Source organism: Apteryx rowi, unplaced genomic scaffold, assembly GCF_003343035.1.
Source record: "Apteryx rowi isolate R43461 unplaced genomic scaffold, aptRow1 scaffold_4, whole genome shotgun sequence".
Classification (NCBI taxonomy): Eukaryota; Metazoa; Chordata; class Aves; order Apterygiformes; family Apterygidae; genus Apteryx; species Apteryx rowi.
In genome coordinates this window covers 862,422-874,850 of record NW_020450529.1, presented here as the reverse complement: position 1 = coordinate 874,850, position 12,429 = coordinate 862,422, and the positions used below count along the sequence as shown (strand labels likewise).

Genomic DNA, 12,429 nt, shown 5'->3' with positions numbered 1-12,429 from the left:
GCACAACAGCGCGCAGCCCACGAGCTGCACGGCAGCAGCCGGCTGTTTGCCAACCCTTGCCCGCCCCGGTTCTGATGGGTGACCCTGTAACTCATTAAACTCATGTCACTCGGTCGCTTCTGCATCTGATTAGGCCAACTCCAACTTGCAGCAATGCACCTGAGACAGGTTTACCTGTAACCACTCCTGGTTTGGGGTAAGAGGCCAAAAGAAATGTTTTTGCACGCGTTCTCTGCGCTCACCCACGCGGCAGGCACGTCCGCTCCAGCTCTGCCTTCCCATTCAAGGCAAAGCACTTCATGCTTTTAGCTCAATCCCGACTTAACCAGCCACGACAGCGGCTACAGTAAGTGCGAACTTGTCCAGGAGCCTAACGGCAACGCGACTGAACGCAGCTCCTCAGCAGTCTGCACCTAGAACGGGTTTGCTCCTTTTACATGTTCAGAGCTCAGCGGTCCACACCACAGAGCCAGATTTTAAGAGCCCTCATTTAAACACAAGGCTAAACGGCCAGCCGGTCTCATGGGCTCCGCACGCAGAGGAAGCGTGTGCGCGCGCGTGTGCAGCTTTGTGGCTCTGTACCCGACCACCTCCAGAGGTTCGTCTCAGGTGGACCTCCATGGAGAACCTGCCCCTACAGGAGGCTCCATCAGCCCATTCGCAGGTCAGGGGAGATGAGCCTTCACTAAAAGTAGAAAGCGGTAATCTGCAGCATACAAAATAAACACAAAACTTCCAAAAGTCTGTCCAGGAGCAGGCAACCCGCTCCTTTTCCAAATTTGGTTATTCTGTCCCAGAGGGCAAGCTTCTGGCATTGGCGTTTACACCACGTAAAACTGAGCAACGGTTACTGAGCCCGCTATGGACCTTCATGAAGCCCATGGCGTGCAATCAGATGGGAAAATCTCACAGTTCATGCAAAGCAAGACCCCTGCGGGGAGAGAGAAAACCCTCAACACAGCTGGCACGGGAGTCCAGGGAAAGAAACCCTCTGGGAAGCCAACTGTGAGAAATAGCCTTCATTATCTGGGGTTACAGAGGCCAAACACAGATAAGCAGCAGTTTAGCTCCCTGCACTCTGCTGTCACCTGGTGCAGATCAATTCCTCTCGCAATCAGCATAAGGGATCGTGTAACGTGGCGTGGCCTGGGTGGACTTCTGACGGTAGGGACCGAACTCAAAACGGCTAGATAGGAACCAATGCAACCTTCAGAGATGTGATTTTAGCTAAAATCTTTGGATTAAAGCAATTAATAGAATCAAAACATTATCTGAACTTCCTAGAAGATAAAAAGCTTTAATTCTTAGGCAGGAGCAACACACTGAGGTAAATCTCTCATAGGTCTTGAGACTGCAAGCACAAAAAGCCAATCAATCAAAGGAAAAAGAAAAAAAAAACACACAGCAAAAGACAGACAACAGGTGAGGTAGAAAGAAGATTTTGGAGGTGCTCAAAGCAGGGTGGAGGCAAAGCTAAAGGATATACCAGAGCATTCTCCTTGATAAAAAGAGGGCATTTTTGCCAGATTCTTATAGCACGTGTTCATATGGGCTTCTGGCCTCTAGGGCCTCAGATGTTTTTTTGGACTTGCTTTCTCAGTTAAAGCAGATTTATAGTCCCTGAAGTTAGAGTTTTAGGATGCAGCATGAAAGATAAATACAGAAAAAACAGAATGAGCACTCCAGTAAATTACTTCTGGCATTGGCATCTGTCTCACAGTTGGGAGACAAAACAGTGAGCAATTTAGTGGCTACTGGAAGAGAAAAAGCTATTAGAAGAGCAGCCAAAGCTTAACAGAACCAGTTAGTTACTCAGGCCTGTACCTTTCCTCACCATCCACTGTTCAGGATGAGAAGGGAAACATTCCTCTTCCCCAAGATAAACCGGTGAAGTCAGGAGAGAGGGAAAGAAAGAACAAAATCTAGCAAACTAGATAAATAACACAAAGATAATAAACAGCTTGATTTTGTTATGTTCATTTTCCATTCTCTCTGTGGATTCCTCATATTTAATAATATATTACTGCAATTAATATAATAATATATTATGTCCATTTAAAAATTGATGAACGTCCTTGGAAGCTCCAGTGCTGACCTAGCTGCATTAGCCCAAATACAGCCTCCAAGATCCACCAGGAAAACATTGTACGTACATTCTCATCCAACTGGTAAAATAAAATCGAAAGGAAAAGCAAAACTGCAGCCAGCATGTTAAGAGCTCTGAAGTAGGTGTCACACTCTATTACTTTACTGAGTTTAGCTACACCAACCAAGGAGAGCGGATAAAAAGGGCAAATGCATTAGAAAATGTGACAAAACAATGATAAAAAGGTCAAGAACAGCTGGGAAAGAAAAAAGCGCAGCGTCAGAGACTCCTCGTGTTGCATACGGCTTCCTCCAGCTCCCCTAGGCATCGCCAACAGGACTGCTAGACCACATGATGTTACTCTGATTGCACCCATGGCATCAGGGACTGAAGGAGAAGCAGCGCAAGATGTGCGACTGGCTTTACGGGACAGCAGCAGCAGGGATCCAGTCCCTCCCGCGACGGGCGTTGGGAGGGACGGCTGCCCTGCATCCCACCTCGGGACATGGAAGAGCTCCACCTGACTCGCTCAGAGCCTCCAAGCGACTCTTCAAAATCAGCTCTGAAAAGAACAGCTGTGAGCCAGGACACTAAGGTCAGTCGAGAGCCTGGAAACGAGACCATTGCCAGGGAATCAGCCAGGCCAGAGAGGAGAACTCCTCAGGAGACAAGCAAATGCCAGACGCCCGCTCAACAAAATCAGCACTTCCAGTGCCTTCTCTGGGGCCACAACGCACCCTGTAACAACGCTGGAGGAAAAGCATGGAGAGCGGCTCTGAGACACAGTACGTCTACACCGAGTGCCCCTTACGTGCCCCTTCCAGGTAGCCCCAGCTGGGACAGCTGAGTGCAATAAACTGTGACGGCACTGCACGACTGGCCAAGCATAATTGCTCAGCAGTTTAAACAAAGGCTAAAATCAACTCGGGAGATTAAAGTTTAAATAAAGATTTGAAATAATAAAGGGGTGTAGCTGCAGATGAGAACAGACACCCCTACAGCTCCCAGGGGTATGTGATCGTGACCAGGGTCGCTGCTCGCCGAGATACAACCCAGAGTCAAAGGCAACCTCTTGGTTCCTGAGCAGAGCCTCAAATCCCCACAGTCACCGAATGAGGACAGGGCCAAACGAACTCTGAATTTCTGAGACATAACATTTCCGAGATCAGCTTTTCAAAGAAAGCAAAAGAAAACTTCTCGCCTCCGTGCAAGACAAGGAACTTGACGTTACGCTGCGTGCTCTGATCTCCTTTCCTAACTCCACGGCACCACTGCAAGGGCAGACTGGTGTTTCTGTCCCTGAAGCCGGGAGGTACGTGCTGGGCTTGCGCAGCCGCGATCCTCTCCAGCGATGACGCTCAGCTCAGCACCCGGGACAACTGCTTGCCCAGTCCACTGCCCACGGAGACAGCAGCCTCCTGGAGTTTATCAGGACGCATCCATTCCAGCTTCCACAGGAAAACAAACACTCAAGCAAAAAGAGAAGGGCTTTGCGCATTCAGGCCAAGGGTGCCAAAAAGAAACGTGGCCCACCATAAGGCTCTGCCTGGACAGGAAGGAACAGCCTTCCATCCCACGGCTCGCTGGGAAAACACCGGCTCCAGAAGCCTTTCCGCTATACGCTGCCCCGCAGTAYGAGGATGGCCAGGTCCATGCGATAACTGGCCCACGCAGGAGACCAGTGCTGCCACGCCGACAGAGGGGGACCCAGATGTCCCTCCCACCCGTCCCTGCCCTGCCGCCGCCTTCCCAGCAGCCCCACGGTGGCACGGGCTGCTTACGGTTCCCCACCACCGCCTCTCAGGTAGCACCGGCGTCCCACGGTCCTCGGGCCACGGGGAAGACGAGCCCGACGACCAGCTTCTGTTGGCACTGCGCCTTACAGATCGGCTGCTTGAATTTTCTAATCAAGCCCCGACCTGCTGCTCCTGCTCCTATTTCCCGTAATACCTATGGGGGAAGGTTTCAGCCAGGCTCACTGCACTGGCCGATTTGCTCTACTACGTGCTGCTCGGCGCAGGATAGCCCAGTCTCTCTGGGCAAAACGGAGGCTGGACAGCTTCGTCTGCTAAAGCAGAGATGAAGCATCAGCTTTCAGTCGACCGCATCCTCGTCCTGCTTCCGTCGCGCCGTTCCCTTCCTCCGGGGCTGTTGGACGTTTCCTGATTCAACGAGCTCGCGCATCRCCCCGAGAGTCGGCTCAGAAAGCCACCATCGCCGTCACTTCGCCAAGCGCCCTTCAGCTCGCCCTGCGGCGAGCGTGCCGTTCCCGTCAGCTGCGCGTGGGGCACACGCTGGGCACAGGGTCTCTTCACCCGGCTCTACCCRTTTTCCTAAATAACTTGAAAGATACTATTATAAATCAGTGCCCTCTGCTTAAGGAAGGAAGGAAGGAAAATCCGAGGGCACCTCCRCGCCCGTCCTTCAGGAAGATTTCTACCGAGCGAGTTACCGCTACGGCGGGGAAGCGGCATTAAACAGGATGCGAACACTGTAAGGAAGGCTCGGACCGTGCAATCTCCCTTGCTAGACATATTCTCATGGAAGAAGTATAGCAACCTGCTGGACAGACCCCCAGACAGGGACTCGGGAAGCACGGCCTCCGTTCCCAGCTCTGTCAGCGGCCTCCTCAGGACCGCGGCATTTCTTTGGGCCTCCCCAACAAACCTCCCCGTTGCGAAGCGCTGCAGGAGCAGCGACAAGAGCCACGCCAGAGCCAGCGCTGGTCTGTGAACGAAACGTAACACAAGCAACTCCGGGTTTGAATTTCTTCCCCAGTCGCTCGCACCTCGCCCACGAGCCTGCGGCTTCATCTTCGCTCGGGGCAATAAGGGCCCTGCAGCTGCGCTCGCCGGGAACTGGCTGCTAATCAGCCGTGCGCGGCCTCCTCCATCCGCCCATCCATCCACCAGATGCTGCGCCTGCCTAGCTGCACGTTTTCATGAAACTCCRCGCTGATCGCTGGCTGTGCTCCGATCCCCAGGAACGTGTGTCCGAGTCTCCTTCGGGCTCTCGGAAATCCCGCGCAGCTGCGGGAGCACTTCCGCACAGGGACGTYGGCAATGCACAAGTAAGCTCTGCCGGAGCCCAAACCGGACGCTTTGGAAGACGTCAAGGGAAAGGGACATCCCTGGCAATCCCTCGAATGCTTTACAAGGGAGAGAAAGTTTTGCCTTTTTTTCCCTGCTTCGTTCTACTAATACGGCTGCCACTTTCACTTCAGAAAAGCGAGCATTCGCCGTGCAATCTGTTATACTGCATTTTGTCCACTAAACTGCACTGGAGGAAATTCGCTTGCTAAACGTTTCAAATGTTTCCAATGCTAACATGAAATGTCTGTGCACAACATGAATATATTCATGTATGCTGAATATTTACTATGGTCTTAATCCATCTCACACTGCAGACAACAAAGATTCCCACGAACCGCAGCGCGTGTCCGATTAGTCAATTGGAAAAGTCCCCTGGAGCCACGTCGTGTCACCAAAGCAAGCACGCCAGCACCTGCCTTGCTGGGTAAGGTCACGCTGAAGGGGGCATCCCRGTTTGAACCTAACACCCCGAGTCACCTGCGGTCAGAGGTAGTCAGAAAAATGTTCTTTTGAGGGAAATTTCCATGAATATTTCACACTTAATTGGAGCAATTAATTATTTTGACATGTTCCATTTTGACAAATTTGCAGTTTTTCCATGTATTACATTTAACGTTAGAAGCAAATTGACCAAAAGTGAATCAAAATTAAAAAAAAATTATACAACTGAAACAGAACATTTTACACTGTCCAACTGAAACATTTTGAGATTCTCTTAACGAGGAAGCCAAAATGATTTCTTTCAAATGTTTCAGCTGTACTTTTTTTTTTATTCCTATAAAACGTACTGATTTCAGAGAAACTGCCTTTTCCAACAGACACTTTTCCTGCCAAGAACGCGTGTGAGCCCGCGTACCCTCAGCTCCTGAGAAGAAATCCGTGGCGACGTCCCTTCAGGCACACCTGCAAGACAACACTGCAGAAAAGCAACAGGTTTCTGCCCAAAGACAGGCAGGCCCCAGGCCTGACGGGAGCCAGAGCAGCGCGGCGGCGGGTCCGGCCGGTGCCTGCCGCGCGGCCCCGGAGGCCCCTGCGGGCTGCCCACAAGCCGTCTCCCCCGCCGGGGCGATGGTCTGCAGCGCTGCGGACCACTGCCGCTCGGGACGGCAAGCGCGGAGCTGAGCGCTGCGGATTACAGTAATTCAGCGAACAAAGCGCTGGGGGAGAGCCCAGGAATAAAAGTGGGACTGCAGTAAGTGAATGAAGCGATCGATGGAAGAGACGAAGACCAAATGCAGGCTCTGCAAGTGGCACGCGTCTACAGAAGCCAAAGGTGACCAGCCCGGCTGCGACGAAGGACCCGCGCGCCGCGGCACGTTGCGGCCAGCGGGCCAGCCCGCTCCCAGGCGGGTCTGCGGCAAGCCCGACTGGCTCCAGCAGAAGACAAGTTTGGCCGTGGGCTCTCCGGGAAGCACAGACCATCGGTGGAGTCTGTATATCCTCAAGCTCGGGATTTATTCTTCACCAAAGAACAGGTTTTCATGCTACAGATAAACAGGAAAAGGCACAGAATTCGAACCTAAAACTCCCTACCGCTTTAAAGCAAAAACACAAATAAAAGCCCAGGTAGCAAAACATTGATCCCCTCGACTCTTGTCAGCATCTAGAGCTGCCTGTCTCAGGGTTGAAGTTCAGCCCCAGACGACTATTCAAGCCCGGCCAGCGGAGCAGCGCTGCTTACTGACCTGGCACGCGGCCACAGCTGCTCCTCCAGAAAGTTCTCGCCTGCCTGAGCTCCGCGTGCCCCCATCCACTTTCATGCTTTCGCTTCAGCCTATTACCCTCCGACAGCTGTAGCTGATCACGTATTCAAATCCCAGCGGCTTCTCCCCAACGCCAAAGATGTGTACAAGCTGCCACGGAGACTGCCCACTGTTCGGCCTCCATACGGTGCCGTGCACGAGACGAGCATGCAGGTTTGCTGCGCGCCGCGAGACTGCCGCCCGCTCGCACAGACAACGCTATCGCAGACAACTCTGTCGGAGAGAGATTTTAGGCACTCCCGGGCTTAGAGCTCAACGAGACTGTCCTCACCGTCAAGTCCTACAAAGAGAAGGTTATAGCCCATGCTTAACTCAGTTACACTGTGCAGCTGAAGCCTTGAAACACCCGCTCCTAATTATCCAAGATGTTCAAGTCAAACTGCACCGGGGCTGGAGTCTGTACCCCACCTCCCACCACTGAATCAAGGGAGAGGAAGGCAGGCTGACTCCAGAAAAATCTCCCTTTGCTACCATGTGCAGACAAAACAATCGCATATGAAAGCGCGGAAGAGCCTGTCAACCCAGAGTCATAATGAATAGCGCAACGGTGGCACCGCAACAATTACCATTATTAAAGGTTCGACCACAGCCTGCTGCACATGGCTACACAGGGACAAAGGGGAAGTCGAAGACACCATATTTCTTAAGGGTGTCAAAAGCCTCATCAAAATAATGGCATTCATAAGCAAGCTGGGGAAACACAGTCCAGAGGAGTCTACTATAGGGTAGGCACAAAGCAGATTGGAAAAAAAAGTACTAAGAAAGTAGCATTGGTTCTCTCTCAGAATGGAACGAGACATCAAGGACTCAGCAGAGGTGTGTACTGAAATCAAGCTGATCCTGTTTACACTGTCAGTACCACCCCAAAACACTGGGCACTTGTGCCTAGATATGTTACAAAGACCTGTAGACGCTGCAAATTACAGAGCATCCTTCCAATACCATAAAGGAAATAAGCAACGCCCCCAGCTTCCTTGGGAGTGCCATGGCGCTGATCTCTCAGCGGATGGGAGAGGTGCACACAACAAACCTTCGTGGACTCCCAGCTCTGGAAGATGGGCACTTTCCTGAACCCGTAATCACAAACTCTTTCCCCAGGACTGTTATCCCTGAAATATGATTCAGCAATGCCAGTCAAGCACCAAACAAAAGAAAAGTAACAGTCAGCTGCAAAAAGAACAAATAGCATTTGAATAGCAATTCATTTCAAGTGGACTTTTGCATAAGACAACAGAAAACGGTTGCTCACTAGAGAGACTGAGTAAACAGATGAAATAGGATTTAGTAATATGGAATAAATAGGATTTAGTAATGTAGCAGCAGAAATTGCTGCTTTTGCCGCTGAAATGGAAAAAAGTCACAGGGGGCTGGAGAAAGAAAGAGGCTGTAAAGAGCCGGGGGCTRTAGCAAGGTTAAGTGCATCAGACAGGCAAAACCTCTAGGAAAGGAGCTGCACAACAGCTACAGCCTTTGGCCACCGGATTGAACGACACGAGTTTCATCTTGAGCAAAGGATGTACTCCCAGGTGAGAAACCATTTCACGAAGGCAGCTGTCGGAAAACGAGACAGAGACAAATGCTCTGGCCAGGGGAGACGAAGGTAAGGGGCTGCAGCTGCAGCACCGCGCTGGAAGCACGCGGTGTGAACATCCTATCTTCAACATTGTATGAGCATGTGCATATAAAGCATACATATTTTATTAAAAAGACTTTAATAAATTAGATTTCCGGAAGCTGCCTCCAAGTCTGAGCCAGTAAACAGATCTATGTGCAATTTGAAGCGCTCCAACATCTAAAGATTGGACTAGGCACATAAATCCAGGTTTATAAAATGGGCTTACCATTATTTGCCCTATCAAAGCAGTGGCTGAATTCAAGCCCCTTAAAAATAAAATCAAGGGACTTGATTTCTTCCCAGTCCCTAATTCATATATTTATTGTACTGCTTGAAGAAGCACATAAGCCTAATTCAGGCAGCACAACTAAAAATACTACTGTGGCGAAAATCTCTCTGAAAAAACAGGTTTCCAGTTCTTACTCCTTGCAAACACTGCACAGTGATAACACAGAGAAGGCCACCATTGTTGCTACTTATTTTAATCAAATTTTTAACTTTGCAGCTAATCCCCCACCCTGCCCCCCCCCAAAAAAAAAAGAAGAAAAAAACCACTAGCTTTTTAACCCGTTTCTGGCCCATCATTTTGCATTATCTTGCTCCTGGAAACGCCTGCTTACTTGAACTGGTGCTCCCTGGAGCTGCGTATCTTGGAGGAGAACCGTTCAGCTAATTTCTCCAGGCTCCTGGAGTACTCCAGCTCTATCTCGGCTTTCCGACGGAAGAACTCCTGGAGGTCCTGCAAGAGTTGCAGACGCGACTCCGACTGCTGTTCCAGGCATTTGAACTGCTCCACCAGCTGAGTGCGGATTTCTGAACGCACACAAAAGAGAAAAAGAAAACATAACGTAAGCAACGAACGCCACGAGAATTGTCTTTCACTGCCTTACAGCAAATCTCACAGGTATTACTAGAGCACGGCTCCCTTACAAGCCTCAAATTTAATTCAAAGCTTGTTACAGTCAATGGAAATTTTTTCCAAGTGAGAGCTGAAGAATTTCATTCTCTGGTCTCATATTAAATACTTGTTCTTTGTCAAAATAAATAGTTGCATACATACACAGAAACTAACCCTTAGAGTTCTTCAACTGCTTTTTTGAAACTAAAAAAAAATGCTACTTCAGTTTATCTAGTATTACTTGGAATTCTGTGTTCTTTGCATATAAACTAACATGTTATCTTTTGATAAATGATCATTTTAAGACCGACTAGAAAAGCTGACAATGAACTCAAGAATGCTGCCGTTACAAATGTGCATTCTTTTTCATTCACTTCCCAAAATACTGCTGGGTTAACTGGTTAAGTCAAGCCTGCCATTTACTGAAAGGTTTAAATGGTCTTTCAGACCCCCCAAATTTGAGCCCATAAAATCCCATAAAACTTGTTTCACGTTATTTTGCTTTCTGATCAGGATCTTCAAATGCTGTGACATGCTGGGCTGTATCAGCCCAACCACCTTTAACGAAGAGGGATTCTGGGATGAAAGGAGGAGGTGTCTGCGCGCGGAAGAGGGAGAGCAAACGGAGCGGGGGCAGCTTGCACGCACGTCTCAGCACCTGTTTGAACCTATAATAAATAAGCATCCCACAAGAATCGGATAAATCTGCTCTCCAATCCTGGTATTTATCTAGCACTGCCAGTAACTGATAACCCCAGGCATATTAAGTTCTCTTCAGCGCATGAATATTATTGGAAGGCTGCTTTCATGTTTCTCCTCTTTATATGTCAGACTCGTATTTTCCGTCTCTACCAGGCTCGCTTTGACAGCACTTTTATCTCACGCGGTAAAAGACCAATTGCATTTTCTCCAGCTCCCGCTTCTTACATAACGCGGCAGGGGCTGCAAATCTCTTCCGCAGGGCTTGTTCCTGGTGGCCAGCGGCGCGAACCGGAGCGGGAAACGATGCTCGCGAAGCACGGCCGGGCCGCTTGCTCTCTCGGCAAGGCCAGCAGCCGTGGGGGGAGCGAAGGAAACGCCCTTCCAAGCTGCTTCCCAAGCGCGCGAGAGGGTTTCAACCAAAGCGCTTTGCTCATGGCTCTAGAGCACCGCGGAGCCTCCAAAGATGGAGCAGGGAGCGGCGGCTTCTTGCAGAAGCTGCAGCTCAACCCTGCCCGGAGGGAGGGGACAGGGAGGGCCAGAAATGAGGGGAAAAACCAAGGCACAACTGCAGGAAAAATCCTTCGGGGCACAAACRACCAGGCTGAGCAGTGGATGGACTAAAAGGGCAGCGAGTGCCTTATGTGCCATTTCAGTCCACCCACAGAAATTACTTTATARTGCTATAAACGTTTTATAAACAACACACAATATATCACGCATCCTTCCTAAGGCTTGTGATTCTGCATTTTTCACGTCGGTGAGAGACCCGAAGAGGATCCGTTTGCAAAGCGGATATTGCAAAAGAGCAGACGGAGGCGCTCCGCCGTGGGAGCGCAGCATCACGCCTGCGCCCCTCCCAGCGTACGCGCTCAGGGCTAGACTGGGACAAACTGGCGAGGGACACCCCACAAAAACCGCCCAGCCCCTCCGCCCCGTGCTCTCTCCCGGTCCTCCCGCGCTGCCTTGCTGCCGGCCCAACACCAGCAGAAGTAACGCCGCCACCAGCTCAACTCCCCCTCTTCCGTACCGTCGAATCTTTCCTTTGCTCCGAAGATCTAGCACCGTGCACCTGCCCTGCAAAAGCAGCAACGCGCTGCCTACATCCCACTGAGCTACGCAGCCCAGCAAACACAGGGAGAAGCCCCATCTCCACGTGTTCTTCGCCCAAGTACCCTGCAGCTGTCTTTCATAGCCTTGCAGAACGGTGCAGCCCGGAGAAGGGAGCCTACACTCAGCCAAAAACCCTCCGGCCAGAAAGCTGCTGCTCCTGAGCGTGCAGGCACATTACCGACGGCCTCCGGCAGTACAGCGCTGCCGATACCAATATTACAGAGTTCACCGCCAAGTGATTTTTTTTAAACATAATGGCCCAGATCTGCACCTGATCTAAGCTGACGTACGTCTGTTAACATCAAGTTTTCTTGATTTATAAATGCCTAAACTTCTGTCCTTTTTTTTTTTTTTTTGAAGGGGGTGGGGGGGAGGATAGAGGACAGGAGCAAGAGAAAGGGGAGAAAGAGCACGATTCTGATGCCACTGAAGCTAATCACCCAGGCTAACATCAAACCTCAGCTTGAACACAACGTCCAGAAGACGGGTCACAGCTTCCCTTCCTTCACCTTATGAGCTTAAAATTTATTAATATTTAGCTCCCAAACTCAGTGCCTCACCGAGCAAGATCAGACGCATGCACACCACCACGCATGTGCACACATACAAGCAGGAGAAATGCAATTTGTCATTCCTGGAGAAGTTCTGCATCAAGGCTCATCGAAATGGGCAGCCTCAGATTTCATTCCTCCAGCACATCTCACTGGGTCCATTATCAGTCAAGCGGCATATCAGCAAGACAGGGGAAAGAAAGAAGATAGATACGYGTGGGTTCTTGTTTAGTTTAAAAGCTCTGCCGTGGAGCTCATAAATTTTGTTGTGCCACAGCACTGCCAGCTCCAGCGCTCTCTTCGCAGGACTGCGAGGACCTGACAGGCGAAGGAGAAGGTGTCTCGCAGCAGACTCCTCTGGCTGGCAGCAGGGATTACAGCAGGAAAACCTCAGCGCCGTTACCCTGAGCGGAGCAGGACCAGCCCCACAAGACCACAAGCATCTTCTGCAAGAGGTGCGGAGTCCTCTTCTGCCCTGCTTCACGGGGAGAGGAGAGTACTTGGCCACTTACAAGGACTACAAGAATCAGACTGCAAATACAAGTCTTTGGTGATTTTCTGCCTGGATTTTTCTGTAATAACAGGAGATTGCACTTTTTAACCCTCTGGTGC

General features: G+C 50.4%; 1 protein-coding gene across 1 annotated transcript in view; it reads right to left on the bottom strand.

Moving 5' to 3' along the window:
* Window positions 1-9,364, bottom strand: part of SRGAP3 (SLIT-ROBO Rho GTPase activating protein 3) — an 80,065-nt gene extending 70,701 nt beyond the window's left edge. Inside the window, exon 1 of the mRNA XM_026074936.1 lies at window positions 9,177-9,364. The gene's annotated coding sequence lies outside the window, so the exon portion shown is untranslated. The remainder of the gene's footprint in view (window positions 1-9,176) is intronic.
* Between the last annotated feature and the right edge of the window lie 3,065 nt (window positions 9,365-12,429).